Here is a 26008-nt window from a genome sequence, read left to right as displayed (position 1 = left end):
GTTAATAAAGCAAAAGTAGCTATTTTTCTGGAACTCTCTTGCTTTTTCTATGATCCAACAGATGTTGGCAATTTGATCTCTGGTTCCTCTGCCTTTTCTAAATCCAGCTTGAACATCTGGAAGTTCTCAGTTCACATACTCTTAAAGCCTCGCTTAGAGAATTTTGAGCATTACTTTGCTAGCCTGTGAGATGAGTCCAACTGTGTGGTAGTTTGAGCATTCTTTGGCATTGCCTTTCTTTGGGACTGGAATGAAAATGGACTTTTTTAAAAAATATAAATTTATTTTAATTAGAGGCTAATTACAATATTGTATTGGTTTTGCCATGTATCAACATGAATCCGCCATGGGTGTACATGTGTTCCCCATCCTGAGCACCCCCCCAACCTCCCTCCCCATCCCATCCCTCTGGGTCATCCCAGTGCACCAGCCCCGAGCATCCTGTATCATGCATCAAACCTGGACTGGCGATTCGTTTCACATATGATATTATACATGTGAAAACTGACTTTTTCCAGTCCTGTGAACACAGTTGAGTTTTCCAAATTTGCTGACATACTGAGTGCAGCACTTTCACAGCATCATCTTTTAGGATCTGAAATAGCCCAGCTGGAATTTCATCACCTCCACTAGCTTTGTTCCTAGTGATGTTTCCTAAGTCCCACTTGACTTTGCATTCCAGGATGTCTGGCTCTGGGTGAGTGATCAGATCATCATAGTTATCTGGGTTATGAAGATCTTTTTTGTACAGTTCTTCTGTGTATTCCTGCCACCTCTTCTTAATATCTTCTGCTTGTGTTAGGTCCATACCATTTCTGTCCTTTATTGTGCCCATCTTTGTACGAAATATTCCCTTGGTATCTCTAATTTTCTTGAACAGATCTCCAGTCTTTCCCATTCTATTGTTTTCCTCTATTTCTTTGCACTGATCACTAAGGAAGGCTTTCTTATCTCTCCTTGCTGTTCTCTGGAACTCTGCATTCAGATGGGTATATCTTTCCTTTTCTCCTTTGCCTTCAGCTTCTCTTCTTTTCTCAGCTATTTGTAAGGCCTCCTCAGACAACCATTTTGACTTTTTGCATTTCTTTTTCTTGGGGATGGTCTTACCACTACCTCCTGGACAATGTCACGAACCTCCGTCCACAGTTCTTCAGTGAAACATTAGATTTTAACTAAAACAGGCATTATAACTTCCTAAAATATTTGCTTGGAGGTAGGGAAAAAACAAGCAAATAATAACAAAAACAAAAGCACTAATTCTTCAAAAGGCCATGAAATTCTTTAGTTTAAGACTTAACCTCATGGGGCTTCCCTGGTGGTCCAACGGCTAAGAATCAGCGTGTCACTGCAGGGGACGTTGGTTCGATCCCTGGTCCAGAAACTAAGATCCCACATGCCGTGGAGCAACTAAGCCCATGTACGACAACTACCCACATGCCTTAGAGCCTATACTCTGCAACAAGAGAAGTCACTGCAGCCACAAAGAGCCTGTGTGCCCCAACAAAGACCCAGCGCAGCCAAAACATAAATAGAAATAAAAAGACTACCTGTACAGGCTGCTCTGATTCCATAAAGAACTGTGAGTAAGAAGCCAATCTCTTCTTCAACTGTGTAAGGAGATTTATATTTAGATTCTTTTCCTCAAACCACTCCAGGCCTTCCCACTTCAACAGTGGCCTCCCTGACAGGGAACACAGAAGGGAGCCACGCACAAGGGACCAGGAGAGGAAGCCAGCCAACATTTCCAATCACAGAGAAGCCAGAGTGGGCTAATCAAGAGCTCTGCCATTAAGCAGCTCAGGACAACAGGGGAAGGTTAGGGTTCAACAAATGTTAACTTTTTCTTCATTAGGTCTAATTTTAAAATATAATATGAAAGGTATCTGTGACCATCTGTTCCTTACAATGACCTGAAAGTCCCTATGTAATAGTCCGACTGTTATCTCCCACTATTTTCCTCCTCATTCGTTTTCATCCTAGACACAGTCTCCTTATGGGTCACTAAAAGTGTAAGGGATTATGCATGGGTTCTTCCCTCTGCCTAGAATACTTTTCATCCCAGCCCAGGTGGTGCGAGTGGTAAAGAATCCACTTGCCAATGCAGGAGATGTAAGAGACACGTGTTCAATCCCTGGGTCGGGAAGATCTCCTGGAGGAGGGCTGGGCAACCCACTCCAGTATTCTTGCCTAGAGAATCCCAAAGAGGACAGAGGAGCCTGGAGGGCTATAGTCCACAGGGTCACAGTCAGACACGATGAGCGACTTAGCACACAGCTTCACCTCTACTGAATCTTTGCTCAACTATTACCTTAACAAAGTTCTGTCTAGACAAGCAGGTTCAAAACTGCAACTCAACCACCAAACACTAGCACTTCCCATCCTCCCTACTCCATACAACTTACCACCTTCTTACATATATTGATTTCTTATTCATTATGTTAATTATTGTCTGTCTGCTCCCTGTTAGAATGTATGCTTCATCAGAGCAAGAGTTTTTTGTCTGTTCTGTTTCTTGCAGTATCCCCCAAGCTTATAACAAAAGCTAGCACACAGCAAACACTTAATAAATATTTGTTGAAATTAATTAAAAAATTTCTGGAGAAGATTCTTGAGAGTCCCCATTGGACATCAAGGAGATCAAACCAGTCAATCCTAAAGGAAATCAATTCTTAATATTCATTGGAAGGACTGATGCTGAAATTCCAATACTTTGGCCACCTGATGTGAAGAGCTAACTCATTGGAAAAGACCCTGATGCTGGGAAAGACTGAAGGCAAGAGGAGAAGGAGGCGACAAAGGATGAGATGATTAGATGGCATCAACGACTCAATGGACATGAGTCTGAACAAACTCTGAGAGATACTGAAGGACAGGGAAGCCTGGCGTGCTGCAGTCCATGGGGTTGCAAAGAGTCGGACACAACTTAGTGACTGAACAACAAATGAAAAAATTACTGTAATGTGGTTATCGTGTGCTTGCAAAATGCTGGGATTTCCAAACAAATATACTATTCTGTTTGAGCCAAGCAGTACCTTAATGCTATGCATGGAGATCTTATTTCAACCTTATTTCAACAACAGTATGGGCTTCCCAGGTGGCTCAGAGGTGAAGAATCCTCCTGCCAATGCAGGTTCAATCCTTGGATGGAGAAGATCCCCTGGAGTGGAAATGGCAACCCGCTCCAGTGTTCTTGCCTGGAAAATCCCATGGACAGAGGAGCCTGGTGGGCTACAGTCCAGGGGGTCGCAGAGTCAGACACGACTGAGCAACTGAGCATGACAACTAGGCAGGACAGTAGCCATGTTTATTATTGGAAATGGTTTCAAACCGCCCCCCCAGACTCTCATTGTCCAATTTCACAAATTAAATAAAGCTCTCTGCTATAAAAAGAGGGGCTACTTTCCACTTTGTCCACTGCACGATTTTCGGCTTCCTCTTGGCTGCCAGCACCTAAGGGCAAAATGAAAAAAGTTTTTTCTTCACCCATAAGGTTTGACCCACTCCATCAAGATTTTTCACATAATACCCCCAGCTCACCCTCTCCACAAGAGCACATCAAGATTCCCTGGTCTAAACTACAAAATGTATTAACTCTCAACAATTTTATGGGTAAATAGAATATTTTTCAAGCTATATTATGGTAACTTTTTACAGAAATTTTTTATGTAGTGAATCGTTATTAAATCGTTACTAAATTGAGGAACCTATAAAAATGAGAGGAACTGACAAAACCTGGTCATTTTTTAAAAATATAATTAATTCAAAATCTTCAGAAGCAAAAAATTTCAGGAGTCTTTTAAACAGGTCAAGAAGTTAACACCCAAATATAAAGAAAGTGGAAACCAATCAGATGCCTGTTATAAATAAAATAACAAGTCCTTAACTGCTTAAGAAATTAAAACATTCAAACAAAAATCAAAAGGCTGAAAACTGAATCTATGCTAACAAATAATGAATTCAGCATCTACATGATAAAAAGGTTTTTGCTTCATACTATCTGCCATTCCTTCTATATAGCCATGGCCTCAATATCCGAGGCTTGAAAGCTGTTAAAAGGAGGGTCAAAACAAACATTTAAGGTTAGTTAATGCAAAACAACTAGTGACCAAATACTTTCAATCATAAACTTGAATAGTTAATAAAGCAAAAACTTCAGCAGTTAGATACCAAGGTAATATATTCTTCAAAATGTAAATGAATAAAAGGCTATGCTGAGCTTAGTCGCCCAGTCGTGTCCAACTCTTGCAAACCCGTGGACTGTATCCCGCCAGGCTCCTCTGTCCGTGAGGATTCTCCAGGCAAGAATACTGGAGTGGGCTGCCATGCCCATGCCATGCCATGCCATGGAAGATCCCCTCCAGGGGATCTTCCCCACACAGGGATCAAACCCAGGTCTCCCGCAACGCAGACAGATTCTTTACCATTTGAGCCACCAGGGAAGCCCAGATAAAGGGCCGACCACCTGTTTACATGAATTTTCAGTAGACAAGACGGTGTGGTTTCACGTTTCCTCTAGCCACAGTCTGGGAGCTGCCAGGGAACAGGTGGCTGGCTAGTAAGCTGAGAGTCGGTTTTGCCAGGGTGGTACAGAGGAAGAAGAACAGGGAAAGGTATATGCAGTGTGCTGATCAGAATGACAGGTCACAGATTTAAGCCAGACAAGGAGAGCTGAGAGGCTCAGGAAGAATGAAGCAGGATGAAAAAATGTGGACAGGCCAATGGGCCCTGGTGTAGCTGAATGGCCGTTGGAGTTATGTTACCAGAGAGAGTGATCTGGAAAGATGCATGTTGTGGTGGAAAATGAGAGGCTAACGCTCAGATTCTGGAGAGGTACAGTGAATCAGAGAAGAATCCTTTCCAGACACACAAACTGGAGATACCCCAGTGAACAATTTGCCTACAGTATAAGCAACCCCCTGAAGACACAAGCATTTCCACCTTTTCAAACTCATTATGGTTAGCACAGCATCTGTGGTGAACAGTTAAGGTGTATTCATGTTCCAAAAGAAGTTAGAGGACATTGTTTAGGTTGTGCGCAATGAGAAGAGTGTAATAACGTAAGCAGGGCTAAACAGTTTACATAGACAGTCTCATTAGATGTTGTCACCATTTTATTTTTTTACTGAACTGTAACCGGGGTTATTTTTATACCTTACAAAGTGATCACCACGCTAAGTTCAGTGATCATCTGTCACCACAAAGTCATTACGTCATCACTGACTAATATTTCTTCTGCTGTGCATAACTGGAAGTTTATACCTCTTAATCTCCTTATCTGTTCCATGCACCCCCACCCTCCTCCCCTCTGGCAATTACCAGCTTGTGTTCTGTATCCAGGAGTCTTTTCTCTTTTGCTATCATTGTTTTCTTTCTTAGATCCATATGAGTGACTTATTTCACTAACAGTGAAATATAATACCTTCTAGATCCATCCCTGTTGTCACAAATGGCACAATTTAAGATGATACTAAAATCATTCCACTAATTTTCCAGTCATAGCCTATTAAATGTACTGAACAATCTAACATTTTTCTTCTGAAAATCATTAAATAATTCTAGAGAAAAGGCTAACACTGGAATCATGTAAGAGTTTTATATGCCAGACACCACTCAAGGTGCTAGGGATTGATACTTTAAGTTTTGCTATTATGCTAAAAAAAAAAAATCAGAAAATAATAGGTTGGTGCAAAAGTACTTGTGATTTTGCACTGCTGAACTCTGCTGCTTGATATTGGAATACAGCCTTAAATAAATATGGTTATGTTATTATCGCTTTGTTTTTTTGCTAATGACATTACTTGCTGTTTATTTTATATATTTATTTTAGAGTAGGAAAATGATGTTAGACAAAAAACAAATTCAAGTGATTTTCTTACTTGAATTCAAAATGGGTTGTAAAGCAGCAGAGAGAACATGCAACATCAACAATGCATTTGGCCCAGGAACTGCTAATGAACGTACAGTGCAGTGGTGGTGGTTCAAGCAGTTTTGCAAAGGAGACGAGAGCCTGGAAGGTGAGGAGCACGGTGGCCGGCCATCTGAAGTTGACAGCGACCAACTGAGGATCATCAAAGCTGACCCTCTTAAAACTACACGAGCAGCTGCCAAAGAATTCAGTGTTGACCATTCTACAGTCATTTGGCATTTGGCACCCCACTCCAGTACTCTTGCCTGGAGGATCCCATGGACAGAGGAGCCTGGTAGGCTGCAGTCCACGAGGTCTCTAAGAGTCGGACACGACTAAGTGATTTCATTTTCACTTTTCGCTTTCATGCATTGGAGAAGGAAATGGCAACCCACTCCAGTGTTCTTGCCTGGAGAATCCAGGGACAGGGGAGCCTGGTGGGCTGCCGTCTCTGGGGTTGCACAGAGTCGGACACGACTGAAGCGACTTAGCAGCAGCAGCAAAGGTGACAAAGCTCAATACACATGAGCTGACAGCAAATTAAAAACTGTCATTTTGAAGTGTCGTCTTTTCTTATGCTATACAACAACAAACCATTTCTCGAATGGATTGTGACATGAGATAAAAAGTGGAACTTCTATGACAATCGGCAATGACCAACTCAGTGGTTGGATCAAGAAGCTCCAAAGCACTTCCCAAAGCCAAACTTGCACCAAAAAAAGGTCATGGTCACTGTCTGGTGGTCTGCTGCCCGTCTGGTCCACTACAGCTTTTTGAATCCCAGTGAAACCATTACATCTGAGAAGCACGCTCAGCAAATTGATGAGAGGCACTGAAAGCTGCAAGGCCCGCAGCCGGCACCGGTCAACAGAAAGGGCCCAATTATTCTCCATGATGACGCGCGACTGTGTGTCGCACAACCAATGCCTCAAAATTTGAACAAATTGGGCTACGAAGTTTTGCCTCATTGTCATATTCACCTGATCTCTCACCAATGGACTACAACTTCCTCAAGCCCCAGGACAACTTTTTTCAAGGAAAACCCTTCCACAACCAGCAGGAGGCAGAGAATGCTTTCCAAGGGTTTGCTGAATCTCAAAGCATGGATTTTTACACTACAAGAATAAACTTACTTCTCGTTGGCAAAAATGTGATTATGATGGTTCATATTTTGATTAATAAAGACATGTTTGAGCCTAGTTATAATTATTTAAAATTCATGGTCCGAAACCGCAATTATGTTTGGCCCAAAACATGCGCTGAGAAGCTGGAGCTGGGGTACTGAATTAAGAATGCTGAATGGTGAGGCCCAAGCCAACCACGTGGAGGCCGCATGGAGCTCCTCTCAGCATCCCGGCTCTCACTATGGAGAAGTGAAACCCACCGGGTTGTGTGACTGAAGGCACTTTTTCAGTATACCCTCACAAAGGATGGAGGCTCAGGTGTCAACTACAATTGGGCACTTGCCATCTCACGTGACAAGGATTAAATCATGTGCTGCTGCAGCTGCTGGTTTTCAGCACCCTCTGAAAGGAGCTCAGGGTGGAAAGTAGGAAAGGAGGCATGCTGTGCTAGGGGAAAAACTAGCAGGACAGGCCTTCAGATAGTTAAGACATTTTCAGGAGCTGCTTTTATGAGCCAGATCCTTGTATCTCCTCATATCTAGAAAAGCACTCAAATTCCTCATGGTGACACGGTCTCGTGACTAGCAGAAAGCTTCACCTGACTAGCAGAAACCCTCTGGAAAAATATGTGCTCGATTGCATGCATGCCCCTATCACTAAAATCACACATCTCCTGTCCTTCCCCGCTGCCTCTCTGGCGCAGTGTCTCAGAGCTGTCTGAGGTGCTGTCTCCCAGGCTGCAGTCCTCATTTTGCCCCAGATAAAACTTAACTCGCAACTCTTGCATTGTGCTTTTAAGTTGACATATGAGACATATTATTACTTATGGATCCCAGAATCAGTGGGGCGGGGGGTGGGGCAGGGACACAGGACAACAGCCCAGGGGAAGGGCGTTTCTCTGTCTGAGGACATCAGCAGGAAAGAGGGCAGGGTAGCAGGCGCCTCTGACTGACTGGGGTGGTCGTGAGTTTCTGCAGGCTTAACGCTAAGCGGCTATTTTAAACGATGCCCTGGGAAAAGCAAAGTGGCAAAGTGCGAGCATCCTGACCAGGAGTTATTATCATGTAAAAGGCCCAGACAGCAACTCAGAAAAACAAAGTTGTTTTCCCCAAAAGTTGTCTTTCTCGTCAAAATGTAGATGAACAAGAAGTTAAAAATTAAAAAAACCCTGAAGTCTATCAATGTTTTGCTGCAAATTCTACCAGTTATTTTTAATCTTCCTACCCTAGTCACAAAACATTATAGTGCTATTTGTAATTAATGAAAAATAAATGTAATAGATTCAAGTTAGTAGCACTATGGATAATATTCTACTTTTCTTCATTTAAAAAGAAATATAAAAGAGTATGTATTTCTTTAATAATAAAGGTAAAATTTTTCTTAGGAAAAAACTTCCTAATTTAAAAACAAGAACCAATTTGGAGAGGATTAAATATTTAAAGGCTTCACATGAAATATACGGGCTTTTAACTTCAGAAGCAAAGAGATTTTAGCATCCTTAAGGGAAGAAATATTTTAAATCCATTAATTTGTCAAAAATTTGACAATAAAATTTGGACACTGAACAAATATTCTAGAAGGATTTGAAAAATTACATTTTCTCTATTAAATCATTATCTAGTCTGAAATTAGCATGCCTCTTTCAATAGCCACCTTTTTTTACTACAAGACTAATGAGACAATTCTATTTAATCAAACAGGACAGCCCTCACTTTCCTTCAGTACCAAATAATTATCATCATATTCATCTCTAAATGTTAAGTATTTACCTTTCAGTAGTTTCCAGCTGTTTTCTCATCAGTATATATTCCAAAGGGTCAAACAGTAAACATTTTGTCGCTTTTTCCATGAAAGAGAGTCATATTTTGCCTCAGCTAGAGTCAGTACTGATTTATAACAGTGCCTTTCCTACATACCCTGTAAAATTACCAAGTGATGACAACACAAAAATACACACTATTCTTTCCCATTCCTTATCTACTCTGAAGGCTAGAAAGAAATGTATTTCATAATTACAATTATTGAACTAGGAAAGGTTCAGAGCAAATTCCAGACATCACAAGCTCTCTGGGAATAATCCTTTGATCTTTTGATATTTATGAATGTCCTCTCTATAAGAAAATCAAGGAGCATAAACACATGTAAGTGTCTATATATGATATCTCAAATGCAGAGGAAAACCACATGGTAATGTTGATTGGATGGAGACAAAAGCAAATTTAAACACTAAAGAAAACCAAAAGGATAGAAAATATGACAAATTACTTAAAATTACCAAGTTTAGGACACCTGCTTTGTCAGTGAATAAGGGCTGATAGAAGCTAACAAGGCTAACTATTGTTCTTTAATACTCTCTCCCATCAAATGCTCCAGTAAGGAGCAGCTCTCCCTAGGTAAGACCTACGGTAGACAGGAAGAAGAAAGTGACCACAGGCTCAAAAGGGCCTGCACAACCAACATTTACTTCATGGAATCATTACTCTCAAGGTCTTTCTAACTCTGTATTCTAGTATACATACTAAAGCTTCTTTATTACAACGGTCATACTTTACCTCATTTCTGACCCCATGGATCTGATCAAGATTGCCAGGCATCCTCAAGAAATGCCCTGACTGCGGCTGACATTTGATCTTTTCTTCAGTCCCAGCAGAAACAGCCCATATCTTGTCAACACAGGGATTTAAACTCAAATGTAGTCAGAAGCCAAGCAGATTATGAAGAGGAAAGAGAGAGAAAATAAGCGTGGTTCTACGTGTCAGGGCACGTCCCCCAGCTAAAGCAATTCAAATTCAAAACTCCAAAAGGTGCTGACCAGCCTCCAGATTGCAACATTTTTTTTTTTTTTTTGGCTGCATGAAATGGCTTGTGGGATCACTTCCCAGACCAGAGCCTGAACCCAGGCCATGACAGTGAAAGCACCAAGTCCTAACCACAAGACCATGCAGGGTACGCCCCAGACTGCAACTTCTCATGGGGATGCATCAAATGAACAGTGCATAAACACAACCCCCAAAACCACAAAAACTATTACTGCTTGTTCCCTTTCTGCCCATAAGAAGGAAGATTAACTCAAAAGTATATCAGATAAAGATGAAATGAATGAATAAGAAAAAAAATAGTTGTCAGAAATAAGTGTTCTGAGATACCCAAACACACAGAATACCTACAAGCACACATCCATCCATGGTCAGCACAACCTCTGCAGCCGCTGTGCCCCAGGGCCCAAAGACGCAAGTGGAGCTGCCAATCCCTAAACCATGGCTACCGACGGTTTTACTCTGCAAGCGTGTCAAGAGTCTCTAGTGGTGTACAGCGCTGACAGAGCGGTTTATGTACATTAGTCAGGTGTGCAAAGACGAACAAAAAACAGAACAGAAAATATTCCAGGGTGTAAGACAGACAGGAAGAGAACAATGAGTCTTATCTTTTCCCCTCTTCCTTGTAGAGAAATTAAGAAACTTGCTTTAAGGATACACAGCTAGTAAGGGGAGAAACTAGATTTGAATCCCAGTGACCTTATGTCCTTCATTACTTTGTAACCATCTGGTAAACAAGAAACAGTGAATCTCAATGTGCCATTCCTTAAAAAAAAAAAATAGAAGTCATCCAGTGATTTTCTTTTTTTAACATAAATTTACATTTCCCACAAGAGTCAAGGTATCAGTAACTCTCCTCCCAAACAAGATGTTCGTTCACCTCTCTGGATTTCTATCATCTCCTAAAATTGGAACCCAGAAATTCTTTACTATTTTTAAATTCTCAGGCTTTTCAGGAGCATCAACTATCTTGAGTGAAGCTACCCAGACTGCCATTACCAGGAGCACAAGGCCAGGGTTATGTTCTAAACTGTCGCCTTTTGTATTTGAAAGGGAACAGGCTAGGCACTGCTAAAAAGAGACATGAGAAAACCATACTGTGACGGAATACTGGGTTTTTTTCAGACACTCATTTCTGAATGCATTCTACCACCTCAGGAGGCTTAAAAAGCAAACAAATCTACTTGGCAAACAGCCAGTTTCACTCCTAGCTGCTCCTGTTGACTCAGGCCGCAGGAAATCATACAGCAGGCAGAGTCACCTGCACATCCTCTGGAGCCTCACCATCCTGCGCGGGGCTGACAGCCAAGCGCCAGCACCGCATCTCCAGCCTCTGCAGTCCACCTGCCCACTTGCGGGGCAGGCCCACACTCTGGGGAAATGGGCCCTCCCAAGCGGCGGCCCTCACAGTGGGCTGCTAGAAGCAGCCAGCCCCCTCACAGCCAGAGAAACTGCTACCCGCATTCTCCACTGGTCCCGGTTCCCAGCATGACTAGGCTCTCACTGCCCACAGCGGCAACTGGCTGGAAAACATGCCCCTTACTGTCTGGCTCTCCTACCCTCACTTCCTCATTCCCCCGCTGGTGTGTCCCGGATTACTCACTATGTGGATCTGAACTTTTACCTCAGGATTTGCTTCAGGGGGCTTCCCAGGTGGTGGTAGTGGTTTAGCCTCTTAAGTCGTGTCCAACTCTTGTGATCCCGTGGACTGTAGCCCGTCAGGCTCCTCTGTCCATGGGATTCTCCAGGCAAGAATACTGGAGTGGGTGGCCACTCCCTTCTCCAGGGGATCTTCCCAGCCCAAGGATCAAACAAGTCTCTTGCACTGAGAAGATGGAGCACCGCAACCAAGAGTAGCCCCTACTCACCACTACTAGAGAAAGCCAGAGCAAAAGCAGTGAAGACCCAGCACAGCAAACAACTAAATAAAATTATTTAAGAAGTTCTTCTTAACAGCTGCAAGATATTTTTCCGACTAGCAAAAAAAAAAAAAAAAAAAATTTCAAAGTGATAAGCTTTTCCGAGGAAATCAAAAGCTCAAAGGCAATGTAGCTTGAAATAACTGTTAATTAGCAGGAAACTATGAAGAATCGAATGCAGCCAACATAAGCAACTCTCAGGTACAACACTGCAGTCCTGAACCTATGCATCTGGTTCACTCAAGATGGTAACAAGTCATAAAATCTAAGTTAAAAAGCATGCTTTCAGCTCCTATATGAAAAGGGCTTAGAAGCCACCTCTTCTATCTGTACAAAAATAAACCAAACATCAATGACTTTTGAACCCATCAGAGAACAAAGGTTACAGGACAAACTACCGCTGAAAACCTGGAGACACACAGCTGAGATCTGCTTACCTGGAGCAGAAGCTGCACCATAAACTGGCCTGAAAGGGAGAGACTAGGAGAATCAGTCTGGAGCAGGGAGGGGCCACACCTCTGAGGGCTTTACCCCCAGGGATCCCACCACAGTGTGTGTGCAGACCCCAGACTGATCCCCACGTGACTAAGGCAGGGGAGGAGAAGAATAATCACTTCAGAGAGTCTTCTTCCTAACACAGGCATATCCTCCAGGGGGAAAAGACACCAGAGCTTTCTCTAGATTAAGAAAGACATTCCTCCAGCCCCTCCTAGCCCTCCAGTCAAACCTGAGGGGGAAAAGCGTTAGTCATTCAGTTCAGTTGCTCAGTTGTGTCCTGCTCTGCAACCCCATGAATCGAAGCACTCCAGGCCTCCCTGTCCATCACCAACTCCCGGAGTTCACTCAGACTCATGTCCATCGAGTCAGTGATGCCATCCAGCCATCTCATCCTCTGTCGTCCCCTTCTCCTCCTGCCCCCAATCCCTCCCAGCGTCAGAGTCTTTTCCAATGAATCAACTCTTCGCATGAGGTGGCCAAAGTATTGGAGTTTCAGCCTCAGCATCAGTCCTTTCAATGAAAACCCAGGACTGGTCTCCTTTAGGATGGACTGGCTGGATCTCCTTGCAGTCCAAGGGACTCTCAAGAGTCTTCTCCAACACCACAGTTCAAAAGCATCAATTCTTCGGTGCTCAGCTTTCTTCACAGTCCAACTCTCACATCCATACATGGCTACTGGAAAAACCACAGCTTTGACTAGATGGACCTTTGTTTTGCAAAGTAATATCTCTGTATGCTCTCTAGGTTGGTCGTAACTTCCTCCCAAGGAGTAAGTGTCTTTTAATTTCATGGCTGCAATCACCATCTGCAGTGATTTTGGAGCCCAGAAAAATAAAGTCTGACACTGTTTCCACTGTTTCCCCATCTATTTCCCACGAAGTGATGGGACCAGATGCCATGATCTTCGTTTTCTGAATGTTGAGCTTTAAGCCAACTTTTTCACTCTCCTCTTTCACTTTCATCAAGAGGCTCTTTAGTTCCTCTTCCCTTTCTGCCATAAGGGTGGTGTCATCTGCATATCTGAGGTTATTGATATTTCTCCTGGCAATCTTGATTCCAGCTTGTGCTTCTTCCAGCCCAGCGTTTCTCATGATGTACTCTGCATAGAAGTTAAATAAGCAGGGTGACAATATACAGCCTTGACGTACTCCTTTTCCTATTTGGAACCAGTCTGTTGTTCCATGTCCAGTTCTAACTGTTGCTTCCTGACCTGCATATACGTTTCTCAAGAGGCAGGTCAGGTGGTCTGGTATTCCCATCTCTTGAATTTTCCACAGTTTATTGTGAGCCACACAGTCAAAGGCTTAGGCATAGTCAATAAAGCAGAAATAGATGTTTTTCTGGAACTCTCTTGCTTTTTCCATGATCCAGCGGATGTTGGCAATTTGATCTCTGGTTCCTCTGCCTTTTCTAAAACCAGCTTGAACATCTGGAAGTTCACGGTTCATGTATTGCTGAAGCCTGGCTTGGAGAATTTTGAGCATTATTTTACTAGCGTGTGAGATGAGTGCAATTGTGTGGTAGTTTGAGCATTCTTTGGCATTGCCTTTCTTTGGGATTGGAATGAAAACTGCCCTTTTCCAGTCCTGTGGCCACTGCTGAGTTTTCCAAATTTGCTGGCATATTGAGTGCAGCAATTTCACAGCATCATCTTTCAGCATTTGAAATAGCTCAACTGGAATTCTATCACCTCCACTAGCTTTGTTCGTAGTGATGTTTTCTAAGGCTCACTTGACTTAACATTTCAGGATGTCTGGCTCTAGGTGAGTGATCACACCATCGTGATTATCTGGGTGGTAAAGATCTTTTTGTACCATTCTTCTGTGTATTCTTGCCACCTCTTCTTAATATCTTCTGCTTCTGTTAGGTCCATACCATTTCTGTCCTTTATTGAGACCATCTTTGCATGAAACGTTCCCTTGATATCTCTAATTTTCTTGAAGAGATCTCTAGTCTTTCCCATTCTGTTGTTTTCCTCTATTTCTTTGCATTGATTGCTGAGGAAGGCTTTATCTCTCCCTTCTATTCAGTCCTGTCCAATTCTTTGTGACCCCATGGACTGCAGCCCACCAGGCTCCTTTGTCCATGGGATTCTCCAGGCCAGAACACCAGAGTGGACTGCATTCCCTTTAAAAGGGGATCTTCCTGACCTAGGGATCAATCCTAGGTCTCCTACATTGCAGGCAGATTCTTAAGCATCTGAGCCACCACGGGAAAAAGTAATCAACAAAGGTGAAGGCTTCTATAAAACAGACTGGAAACCGCAGCTAGGAAAGGGAGTGGGTTGCAGGGAGGAATAAAGCTACAGCAATGGAGAACACTTGTGAAGGTCACAGACACAGGCTGAGATTTAACTGGAAGATTACAGAATTCTTACCCTTCCTCACACTTCAGCATATCACCAGCAGGACTCCAAATAGAATACCGGTGTGTTACAACTGATGCAGGTTTCCCAGGCGGCACTCTGCCAATGCAGGTAGACGTAAGAGACACGGGTTTGGTCCCTGGGTCAGGCAGATCCCCTGGAGGGGGGCAAGGCAACCCACTCCAGTATTCTTGCCTGGAGAATCCAACAGACAGAGGAGCCTAGTGGGATACAGTCCATGGCGTTGCAAAAGTAGGACATGATTAAAGTGACTCGGCACTCAGAGCTGACACAGACTCTCTCTGGGGAACAGTACTTACCCCAACAGGGCACTAGAAGCATCCAAAGCCTCTGGAACCTGAGACTACTGCAGACATTACACACTGCCAACCTCTGTTAGTTCCTATTACCTGACACGAGATAACAGCCTTTCAACAACAACAACAAAATGCAAAGCTCAATAAAAGAGAAAATAGTCACCAAGACAAAGCAATCATTAGAACCAGAATTAGAAGACAGATTTGGGGACTGGCAAACAAGGAATTTAAAATATCTGTCATTAACATGTTAAGGGCTCTAATGGAAAAAGACAACATGCAAGAACAGGAGGATGATGGGAACAGTAAGAAAGAGTCAAAAGGACATGCTAAAAACCAACAGCACTGCCAAAGCTATGAGGAACGCCTTCCGTGGGCGCTTCAGAGACTCCACATAGCCAGAGAAAGAAGCAGTGAGCTGGAATACAGGTCAACAGACACTCTGCAAACTTAAACGCAAAGAGAAAAAAAGAATGAAATAAACAGAATATCCAAAAACTGTGGGGCAATTTCAAAGTATAACACATACACGTTACTGGAATATCAGAAGGAAAAAAGGAAGCAGAAAAAATATTTGAAATAATAATGGCCAAGAACTTTCCAAAATTAACAACAGACCCTAGGAAGCTGAGAGTACAACCAAACACATTAAGTACCCTAAAAAAAAAAAAAACACCTCACTTAGGTATATCACATTCAGACAATCAAAAGACAAATACAAAATCTTGAAAGAAACTACAGGGAGGGAAGAACATTTTATCTACAGAGAAAAGAGAATTACAGTGGACTTCTCATCATGCAAGCAAGAGCAGAGTAAAATATTTAAAGTATGAAACCCCATTACCACCTCAGAATTCTATATTCATTGATATTATTATTCAAAATGAAGGAGAAATAAAGGCTTTTTCATTAAAAAAAAAAAATAAAACAAACTGACAAACTCATCACAAGCAGCCCTGTCCTGCAAAAAAAATGGAAAAAAAAACCTTCAAGCAGAAAAAAAATGATACACGTCAGAAACCTGGATCTACATAAAGAAAATAAGAACATCAGAGAAGGGATAAATACACTGAAAATAAAATCCTTTACTTTTCTTATCCTTATCTGACCTAAAAGACAACCAGAACAAGAGCAGAACAAAATAACAGAACAAGGGCATTCCCACTGGCTCAGCAGTAAAGAGTGTGCCTGCAATGCAGGAGACACGGGTTCAGTTCCTGGGTCAGGAAGATCCCCTGGAGGAGGAAATGGCAACCCACTCCAATATTCTTGCCTGGGAAATCCCAAGGACAGAGGAGCATGGTGGGCTACAGTCCATGGGGGTTGCAAAAACAGTCGGACACGACTTAATGACTAAACCACCACACAGCAACTGGGTGATCACAGCACTCTGGTAAGTGAGTGACAACAAGGTCACGGGGTGGGTGGGAGAAACCTATACACACACCAAGCAATATTATCATTGTTGTTTAGTTGCTAACTCGTGTCTGACTCTTTTATGATCCCGTGGAGTGTAGTCCACCAGGCTCCTCTGTCCATTGGATTTTCCAGGCACGAACACTGGAGCATGTTGCCATTTCCTCCTCCAGGGGATCTTCTCAACCCAGGAATCAAAACCTTCCTGTGTTGGCAGGAAGATTCTTCACCACTGAGACACCAGAATTACGTTACTTTAAGGCAGATTCAGGGATTAGTTTAAAATGTATATTGTAATCTCTAGGGAAATCACCAAAAAAAATTTTTTAAGAAATATAATGATATGCTATGTGGTAGGCAGAATCAGATCAGATCAGATCAGTCACTCAGTCGTGTCCGGCTCTTTTCGACCCCATGAATTACAGCACGCCAGGCCTCCCTGTCCATCACCAACTCCCAGAGTTCACTCAGACTCACATCCATCGAGTCAGTGATGCCATCCAGCCATCTTCTCCTCTGTCGTCCCCTTCTCCTCCTGCCCCCAATCCCTCCCAGCATCATAGTCTTTTCCAATGAGTCAACCCTTCGCATGAGGTGGCCAAAGTACTGGAGTTTCAGCTTTAGCATCATTCCTTCCAAAGAAATCCCAGGGCTGATCTCCTTCAGAAGGGACTGGTTGGATCTCCTTGCAGTCCAAGGGACTCTCAAGAGTCTTCTCCAACACCACAGTTCAAAAGCATCAATTCTTTGGCGCTCAGCCTTCTTCAGTCCAACTCTCACATCCATACGCGACCACAGGAAAAACCATAGCCTTGACTAGACGAACCTTTGTTGGCAAAGTAATGTCTCTGCTTTTGAATATGCTATCTAGGTTGGTCATAACTTTCCAAGGATTAAGCGTCTTTTAATTTCATGGCTGCAGTCACCATCTGCAGTGATTTTGGAGCCCCCCAAAATAAAGTCTGATACTGTTTCCACTGTTTCCCCATCTATTTGCCATGAAGTGATGGGACCAGAAGCCATGATCTTTGCTTTCTGAACGTTGAGCTTTAAGCCAATTTTTTCACTCTCCTGTTTCACTTTCATCAAGAGGCTTTTGAGTTCCTCTTCACTTTCTGCCATAAGGGTGGTGTCATCTGCATATCTGAGGTTATTGATATTTCTCCCGGCAATCTTGATTCCAGCTTGTGTTTCTTCCAGTCCAGCGTTTCTCATGATGTACTCTGCATATAAGTTAAATAAGCAGGGTGACAATATACAGCCTTGACGAACTCCTTTTCCTATTTGGAACCAGTCTGTTGTTCCATGTCCAGTTCTAACTGTTGCTTCCTGACCTGCATACAAATTTCTCAAAAGGCAGATCAGGTGGTCTGGTATTCCCATCTCTTTCAGAATAATGGTAGGCAGAATAATTGTCCCCAAATATGGTTTTTCCAGTAATCGTGTATGGATGTGAGTTGGACCATAAAGAGGCTGAGAGACGAAGAACTGATGCTTTAGAACTGTGGTGTTGGAGAAGACTGTGGACAGGAGATCAAACCAGTCAATCCTAAAGGAAATCAACCCTGAATATTCATTGAAACAACTGTTGCTGAAGCTGAAGCTCCAATATTTTGGCCACCTGATGTGAAGAGCTGACTCACTGGAAAAGACCCTGATGCTGGGAAAGATTGAGGGCAGGAGAAGGGGGCAACAAAGGATGAGATGGTTGGATGGCATCACTGACTCGATGGACATGAGTTTGAGCAAGCTCCAGGAGATAGGAAAGCCTGGCGCGCTGCAGTCCACGGGGCCACAAAAAGTCAGGACTTAGTAACTAACAAGAACAACAAAAAGTAAAGGATGGAAAGCCATGCTAACAGTAACCAAAAGAAAGCTAAAGTAACCACATTAACTTCAGACAGAGCAGATTTCATTGGATAATTAGGGATTAAGGGGGTCATTATATGATAATAAAGAGGTCAATTCTCCAGGAAGACATAACAATCTTGAACCTGTGTATATCTAACAAGGAATCAAAACACTTGAAGCAAAACCTGAGGAAAAAAGTTAAAGACTTCAACAACACTGGCAGTAACAACAGATCGAGTAGACAGAAAAATCAGTGAGGAAACAGATGCCCTGAGCAGCACTATAAATCAACTTGATCTAATTGACATTAATAGACAACAGCTGAATACACAGTCTTTTCCAGCCCACAATTCACCAATGTAGATCATATTCTGGGCCATAAAACACACTTGAACTGATTTAAAAGAATAGAAATCATACAAAGTATATCCTTGGATGAAATGGAATTAAACTAGAAATCAGAAACAGAAAGGCAAAAATCCCCTCCCCCACACCCCCAGATATCTGGAAATTATAGTCTCAAGAGAAATTTTAAACATATTTTGCACTTAATTAAAATGAAAATACAACTTATCAAAATTTGTGGGATACAGCAAAAGAAGTGCTTAGAGGGACAGTTATAGCATCCAAATGGATTAGAGTTCAAGATACCAGTATGTACACGTCTTTAGCTTAACATATATTAGCTTTAGATAGACTGTTACACATATATGCCCATATGTTTAGGTCTGCCGTTCAGTCGTGTCCAACTCTTTGCGACCCCATAGACCGCAGCACGCCAGGCCTCCCTGTCCATCACAAACTCCCACAGTTTACGCAAACTCATGTCCACTGAGTCAGTGAAGCCATCCAACCATATCATCCTCTGTCATCCCCTTCTCCTGCTTTCAATCTTTCCCAGCATCAGGGTCTTTTCAAATGAGTCAGTTCTTTGCATCAGGTGGCCAAAGTTTTAGTTTCAGCTTCAACATCAGTCCTTCCAATGAATATTCCGGACTGATTTCCTTTAGGATGGACTTGGGTATGGCATAAGCCCTCTTGAAGGACGTCGCCATTAACCCCACGAACCTTGTGCACCAGGACCCAGGAGAAAGGAGCAGTGACCCCACAAGAGACTGACCCAGACTTGTCCATGAGTGTCCAGGAGTCTCCAGTGGAGGCGTGGGTCGGTAGTGGCCTGCTGCAGAGTTGGGGGCAGTGAGTGCAGCAGTGCATGTATGGGATCTTTTGAAGGAGGTCGCCATTATCTTCATTACCTCCACCATAGTTTCAGTTCAGTAGCTCAGTTGTGTCCGTCTCTTTGAGACCCCATGAATCGCAGCCCACCAGGCCTCCCTGTCCATCACCAACTCCCAGAGTTTACCCAAACTCATGTTCCCTGGTAGCTCAGACAGTAAAGCGTCTGCCTACAATGTGGGAGACCTGGGTTCAATCCCTGGGTCGGGAAGGTCTCCTGAAGAAGGAAATGGCAACCCACTCCAGGATTCTTGCCTGGAAAATCCCATGGACAGAGGAGCCTGGTAGGCTACAGTCTGTGGGGTTGCAAAGAGTCAGACACAACTGAGCGACTTCACTTTTTTTCACAAGTCCACCATAGTTTGGCCCCAGGTAAATAGCAGGGAGGGAACACAGCTCCAACCATCAACAGAAAATTGGATTAAAGATTTACTGAGCATGGCCCCACCCATCAGAACAAGACCCAGTCCCCCTCAGTCAGTCTCTCCCACAGGAAGCTTCCATCAGCCTCTTATCCTTCTCCATCAGAGGGCAGACGAACTAAAAACCACAGTCCCAGAAAACTAACCAATCTGATCACACTGACCACAGCCTTGTCTAACTCAATGAAACCATGAGCCATGCCGTGTAGGGCCACCCAAGATGGACGGGTCATGGTGGAGAGTTCTGACAAAATGTGGCCCACTGGAGAAGGGAATGGCAAACCACTTCAGTATTCTTGCCTTGAGAACCCTATGAACAGTCCATATATGTACACATACATTTTCTTGCTTATCAGCTGAGAAGGTCTAGAAGAATAACACTCCCGTGACAACAAGCATACCTAGTGCCCAATTCTTGGTTTCTAACAGAATTCTCCAATAAAAAGAACCAAAGCTCCTTGAAGAAATGACTGACTCTTGAACTGGGAAAGGAAATATGTAAGATGAGCCTGAAGTACCTTGTAGTGCCATAAAGAAAATGACACACAAAAAACCCCAGGAAAAAAGAAATCCCAGAATGATGGGGATGTGTTAAAGGAAGAGATGGAACGAAATGAAAGAGCTTACAAAGGCCATACCTAAAACAATTTAAGCAACAAAAGTGGTACTGCATTATAACCCAAAGTAAAGATAACTATCCATGAGTCCATAACGACGAAGATAACATTAAAAACTAATCATTAATAACTTACGTACAATCACTTTTCTTAATGTCTGAAATTTTGCAAGGTAAAACTTTTATATGTCTTTATACATATATACGTAAGTGTGTATTGACATATATACATATATATCTTACCCAACAACCAAATGCTCCTTTGACTCTGTATGTAGGTTGGTTTCCAGGGGTTATAATGTGCTTACGTGATTAAGTCCTCAACTAATTCTTGTCCATGGAATCGCAGGACACAGATTCTAGTAGTCTGTCCTTACGGGTTGTGTAATTGTATATATTAACTGTTTTCTCCTCACTTCTGCTTCCTCTTCATTATTTAACACAAGATTCATTGGAGATCAACTTTACAAACTAGCCTGGAGAACACAGAATGTCCACATGGAAATGCCTGTTGCAAGCTATGTACAGACACAGAGTATCAGAAGGGTGAACTGCCCCACTGAAGTTGGGCTCCTGGCTCCAAGTCCACTCTCTACACTCCAGTGGGTCTCAGCCAGAGTCCGAGATATTTGGCAATGTCTGGGGAAACTCAGCACCACCGGAGTCTTTTGGTGATGTCTGGAAATGTTTTTGGTTGCCATGACCAGGGATCCTGCTAACACCTGGTAGGGAGAGGCCAGGGATGCTGCTAAATCCCCTACAATGCACAGAACAGCCCCCAAAAATGAAGAATTATCTGGCTCAAAATGTCAACAGTGCCAAGTTTGAGAAACTCTGTTCTGTAACACTGGGGCTGGGACTCTACATGTAACATTTTTCGAACCCTTGAACAACAAGGCAGGTAGACATGCCAGCCTTCCAGGCAGTTGGGAAACCCACCTATATGGTAGGCCCTCCGTATCTTCAGCACCTCTGTACTGCAGGGTCCAACCAGTTGCAGCTTTTGCTGTACTGCAGTATTTACTGTTGAAAAAAATCTGCAAATTAACGGACCTGTGCATGCAGTTCATATCTGCACTGTTCAAGGGTCAGCTATACTGATAAATGAAACAACTTGGATGAACAGGGAAACACATATGAAAAAGTCTTCAGTCTCAATAATTACTGCTGCTGCTGCTAAGTCGCTTCAGTCGTGTCCGACTCTGTGCGACCCCATAGACGGCAGCCCACCAGGCTCCCCCGTCCCTGGGATTCTCCAGGCAAGAACACTGGAGTGGGTTGCCATTTCCTTCTCCAGTGCATGAAAGTGAAAAGTGAAAGTGAAGTCGCTCAGTCGTGTCCAACTCCTAGCAACCCCATGGACTGCAGCCCACCAGGCTCCTCTGTTCATGGGATTTTCCAGGCAAGAGTGCTAGAGTGGGGTGCCAGTGCCTTCTCCGTAATAATTACAGACAGGCAAATAAAAATAAGATACTATTTTCCAGCTCTTGAAAAGTTAAAGTGTTAGTTGCTTAGTGGTGCCCGATTCTTTGTGACCCCATGGGCCCGCCAGCTTCCTCTATCCATGTAATTCTCCAGGCAAGAATACTGGAGTGTGTTGCCATTCCATCTTCTCCAGATTTTCCCCACCCAGAGATCCAACTTTCGGTCTCCTACACTGCAGGCAGAATTTTCACCGTCTGAGCCACCAGGAAAGCCCTTAAAAACCTTTATATCCTTTGGCCAATAATCCCACTTTCTCTAAGAATAAAAATCCTAAAGAAATAATAAATCAGGTGAAAAACTAGGTATTTCCTAAGCAAACTCCAAAAAATGCTACAATACAGATATAAACCACAGTATAAAGAAACAAGTACAAAGGACAAATTAAATTTGTATATTAAAAAAAAAAAACTTACAGGAAATGCCTTATAGAACTTAAGATTTAAGTTTGACTTTAAAGATTAAGATTTCAATGGCCCAAAAGCTAAAATATCTCAAGCAGAAAGCTGAAGTCTAAAGAAACTGCAACATGTATTTGTTTTCCGTTTTTCAAACAGAATAGTAAGTAGGATGGTTGGTTACAAGGAATACACACATCTGGTTAAGGTTAGTGGAATTGATTAATTCTATGAGGACAGGCTGGGGCTATGACCCTGAGGGTGAGAATTAACTCATTCTACAAGCAAAAGGAAGCTAACTAGGGTTTTTAAGCAAATGCACCTTAGGAAGAAAGTCCTAGGAACAATGTATAAAATGATTTGAGACCGAGGGAAATAAAATCAAAAACCAGGGAGCCAGTTAGAAAAAAAAAAGAGGCATTCATGGTTTGCAATGGAGCTGTGAAAGTGAGTGGCAAGGAGAATCAGAGGCAGAACTGCCCGCACTTGTCAGCTTGACCACATATGGGACCCTGAGGGAGAAAGGAGGAATAAAAACAACACTCAGTTAAGTCTTAGTGACAGTGAGGAGCACTTCCAAACGCAGGGTGTGCGGGTTCAATCCCTGGTCGGGAACTAAGGTTCCACATGCCTCATGGCCAAAACCCAAAACAGAGAACAATACTGTAACAAATTCAGTAAGACTTTTAAAATGGAGGGGAAGGGTTCTTTAAAAATAAAACAAAAACAAGTCAAAACACACACAGATTTACCATATGACCTAGCAATTCCACGCCAAGGTATGTATATCCCAAAGAATCAAAAACGGAGACTCATACAGACACATGTAAACACATGTTCACAGCAGCGTTCTTCACCTTGGGCAAAAAATGGCAGCAACCTAGTGTCCATCAGTGGATAAACAAATGTTTATATAACCGCTCTGACGTATGTAGGTATGCATCCAGCCATACAAAGGAACGAAGTCTGAGATACATTACAGCGCGGATGAACCTTGAAAATTGACGTGAAATAAGCTGAACAGGGCAAATATTGTATGATTTCAATTTTGTGAGGCATCTAGAACAAATAAATTCAGAGACAGAAGGGACTGCGGGGAGGGCAAGAGGGGAGTTACTGGCCTTTGTGTTTAGAGTAAAAAACTTTTGGAAATAGTGGTTATGGTGACACAATATTGTGAATGTACTTAGTACCCGAGTTGTATACTTTAAAAACGGTTAGAACAATGAACTTCAAGTTATGTGTACTTTACCACAATAACAAAAGACTAAAAAAGAAAAGTGAAGATAGAATTCAATTTGCAAAGTAACAGCACAGGAAATGTCTAGAGAAGGCAGGAAAAGCGTGGACTATTTCATGACGTTTAACTTGAAAACCTCAGCTGATATATACTGAGGGTAGAGAGGTTTTCTGGTTTCGATTTTTTCTCAAGGCAGAGTAGAACTTAACATATGGTATTTATCTAGGTAACAGCAAAGAACTGAAAGGAGTTAAAGGGGCGGGGGGGGGGGGGGAGGTCTGGCTTGTTATTTCGGGGGACGAAGCTACCACCACAATATTTTATTGGTATTTTATTGGTGCACGGCAGCGTGAGAAGCATTTCAAAGTTATAATTTCATCTTAAATTTGGAAAACCAACCAACCGATTCCATTCCTAACACAGAGTAAAAAGGCACGCAGGACGAAATATCTTCGATGAGAAAAATACACGAAGCTCTTCCATCACGAGCGTATTCAAGTTCCTTAAAAGGTGAAATCAACCCGAAATGGAGGAGGGTGGGGGCTCGATATTTCTGTATTTAAAACACACGTATGTTAAGAGCCTGGGCAACTGTGCAAGGAACCCAATTTCTTCAACAAGTGCACTTCAAAAAAAGGGAAAAGGCAAACTTCAGATGCTCACCCACCGAATGCCCTGCGAGGACCCGGTCAAAGCCTGAGTGGCACAACCCAACCATGAAGAAAGCAAAACTGTGTTTTTCTTCAAAAATCTTTCAAGGAACGGCTGCACACTGCCCGAATACTGTGGAAACCGAGGGCTAGGTCCCAGGGGTGCACTGCTCGAGGCGCTCCGGTGTCTAGACGTTTGCAATTCCCCGCAGTCGTTTCTGGGGCACCGCGTTTTCCCAGGCGCGCCGGCTGGGCCGGGGGTGGCTCCTCGCGCCGCCCGCCGCCCCCACAGGGCCCGGAGTCTCCTCAGGCCACCCCGGCTGCACGCCGGGTCTGCGGCCCCAGATCCCGCGGAGGCAGGCGGCGGCTGAGGCGGAGGAAGCCGCCGGCGCTCGCCCCCTCGGGGCAGCCGGGGCCGCGGCCGCTCGCCTGAGGCGCTGAGGAGACGGACGGAGGCCGCGCGGGCTCACACGCCGCCGGGCAGCCGCTACTCACCCCGACGCCGTAAGCGCAGCACCCCGGCCTCTCGGGACTCGGGCTGGGACATCCTCCCTCCCGCCGCGGCCCGGCTCCGAGCCGCATTCGCCGCCGCAGCGGGCGGAGCCGCCTGGCAGGAAACGTAGCCCCGGGCACACAGGGGCTTCCCTCCCCGCCGCCCCCACCACGGGCTCAACCCGTGCCCGCCCCGCAGCCTCGGCCGGAGCGCGCGCCCGCGAGCGCCACGTGACCAGCGGGCCACCGCCCCCGCGCTGACGTCACCGCCCGCTGCGGGCGCGCCGCGGCCCCGCCCCTGCTGGTGAGCTGGGCGGGGTCAGTCCTGCGGGCTGCGGGTCCTTAGCTCCTGTATACATGGGCTTATTAAGGACAGATGTCTTAAACATAATAAAAGACGTGCGGTCCCAGTTATGATGAGTTAAAAATGTCAAGGCTGGGCAGAAGCTTGGGTTAAAATATTAGGAGCTGGTGACGAGAGTGGAAAAGTAGAGCACACCAGCAAGGCACATGGGGAGGCGAGCGGGGAGCTTTCTAGAAATGCTGAATCCAGCCACAGAGCGGTGAGCCAAGGGTATTGCAGTCCTCAAGCCATCACATTGCTGTGAGGCCTGCCGCAGCCCCCAGCCACCTCGCCACCCCCAAACTGTGCACTCCCCCTATGGGAAGGAATAGGATTCTGGCTCTGGTTTTGGCCAGGCTGTATATCAGAGGAATGATCTCAATAAGCCCAGACTCTTGCCTCTTCCTGTGCATAGTAAAGCACTAAATTCCTTTCCTTGCAATATCTGATTTTCTTTTAAGTTCCCACTGTCCGACCTTTGTTGCAGAAATTCTTATCTATCCTGGCTCCTCCCTTACCTCTTCAGAGCAGTCCCTCAGAGCTATCTGAGAGACTGCATTCCAGGCTTAAGTCCTTGGTTTTGTCCACTGAATAAACCGTAATACTCAACGTGTAGGTTATGCATTTTTTTTGTTATTCAACAGGCCCCACGCCAGACCATCTTAGTAATTAAAATATGCATTTTACCTAGATCTCCAGATGATTTATGTATAAAAAGTTTGAGATCAAACTCAAACTCAAACTCAAAATAAACTCAAAATGGATTAAAGATCTCAACGTAAGACCAGAAACTATAAAACTCCTAGAGGAGAACATAGGCAAAACACTCTCTGACATACATCACAGCAGGATCCTCTATGACCCAACTCCCAGAATATTGGAAATAAAAGCAAAAATAAACAAATGGGACCTAATTAA

The 26008-nt window shown here is 43.7% G+C and overlaps 1 protein-coding gene across 7 annotated transcripts in view; it reads right to left on the bottom strand.

The window, feature by feature from the left end:
* Nucleotides 1-24940, bottom strand: part of GALNT11 (polypeptide N-acetylgalactosaminyltransferase 11) — a 52701-nt gene extending 27761 nt beyond the window's left edge. Inside the window, exons 1-2 of one of the 7 annotated variants that reach the window (XM_070787370.1) lie at nt 24751-24939; nt 3033-3450 (exon numbers count right to left, since the gene is read on the bottom strand). The gene's annotated coding sequence lies outside the window, so the exon portion shown is untranslated. Of the gene's footprint in view, nt 1-3032; nt 3451-23222; nt 23247-24268; nt 24702-24750 lie in introns of those variants that run through there. The other 6 variants (XM_070787371.1, XM_070787375.1, XM_070787369.1 and 3 more) reach the window with 6 other exon arrangements.
* Between the last annotated feature and the right edge of the window lie 1068 nt (nt 24941-26008).

Source organism: Bos indicus, chromosome 4 (assembly GCF_029378745.1).
Source record: "Bos indicus isolate NIAB-ARS_2022 breed Sahiwal x Tharparkar chromosome 4, NIAB-ARS_B.indTharparkar_mat_pri_1.0, whole genome shotgun sequence".
Taxonomy (NCBI): Eukaryota; Metazoa; Chordata; class Mammalia; order Artiodactyla; family Bovidae; genus Bos; species Bos indicus.
This window is presented reverse-complemented; position numbering and strand designations above follow the sequence as displayed.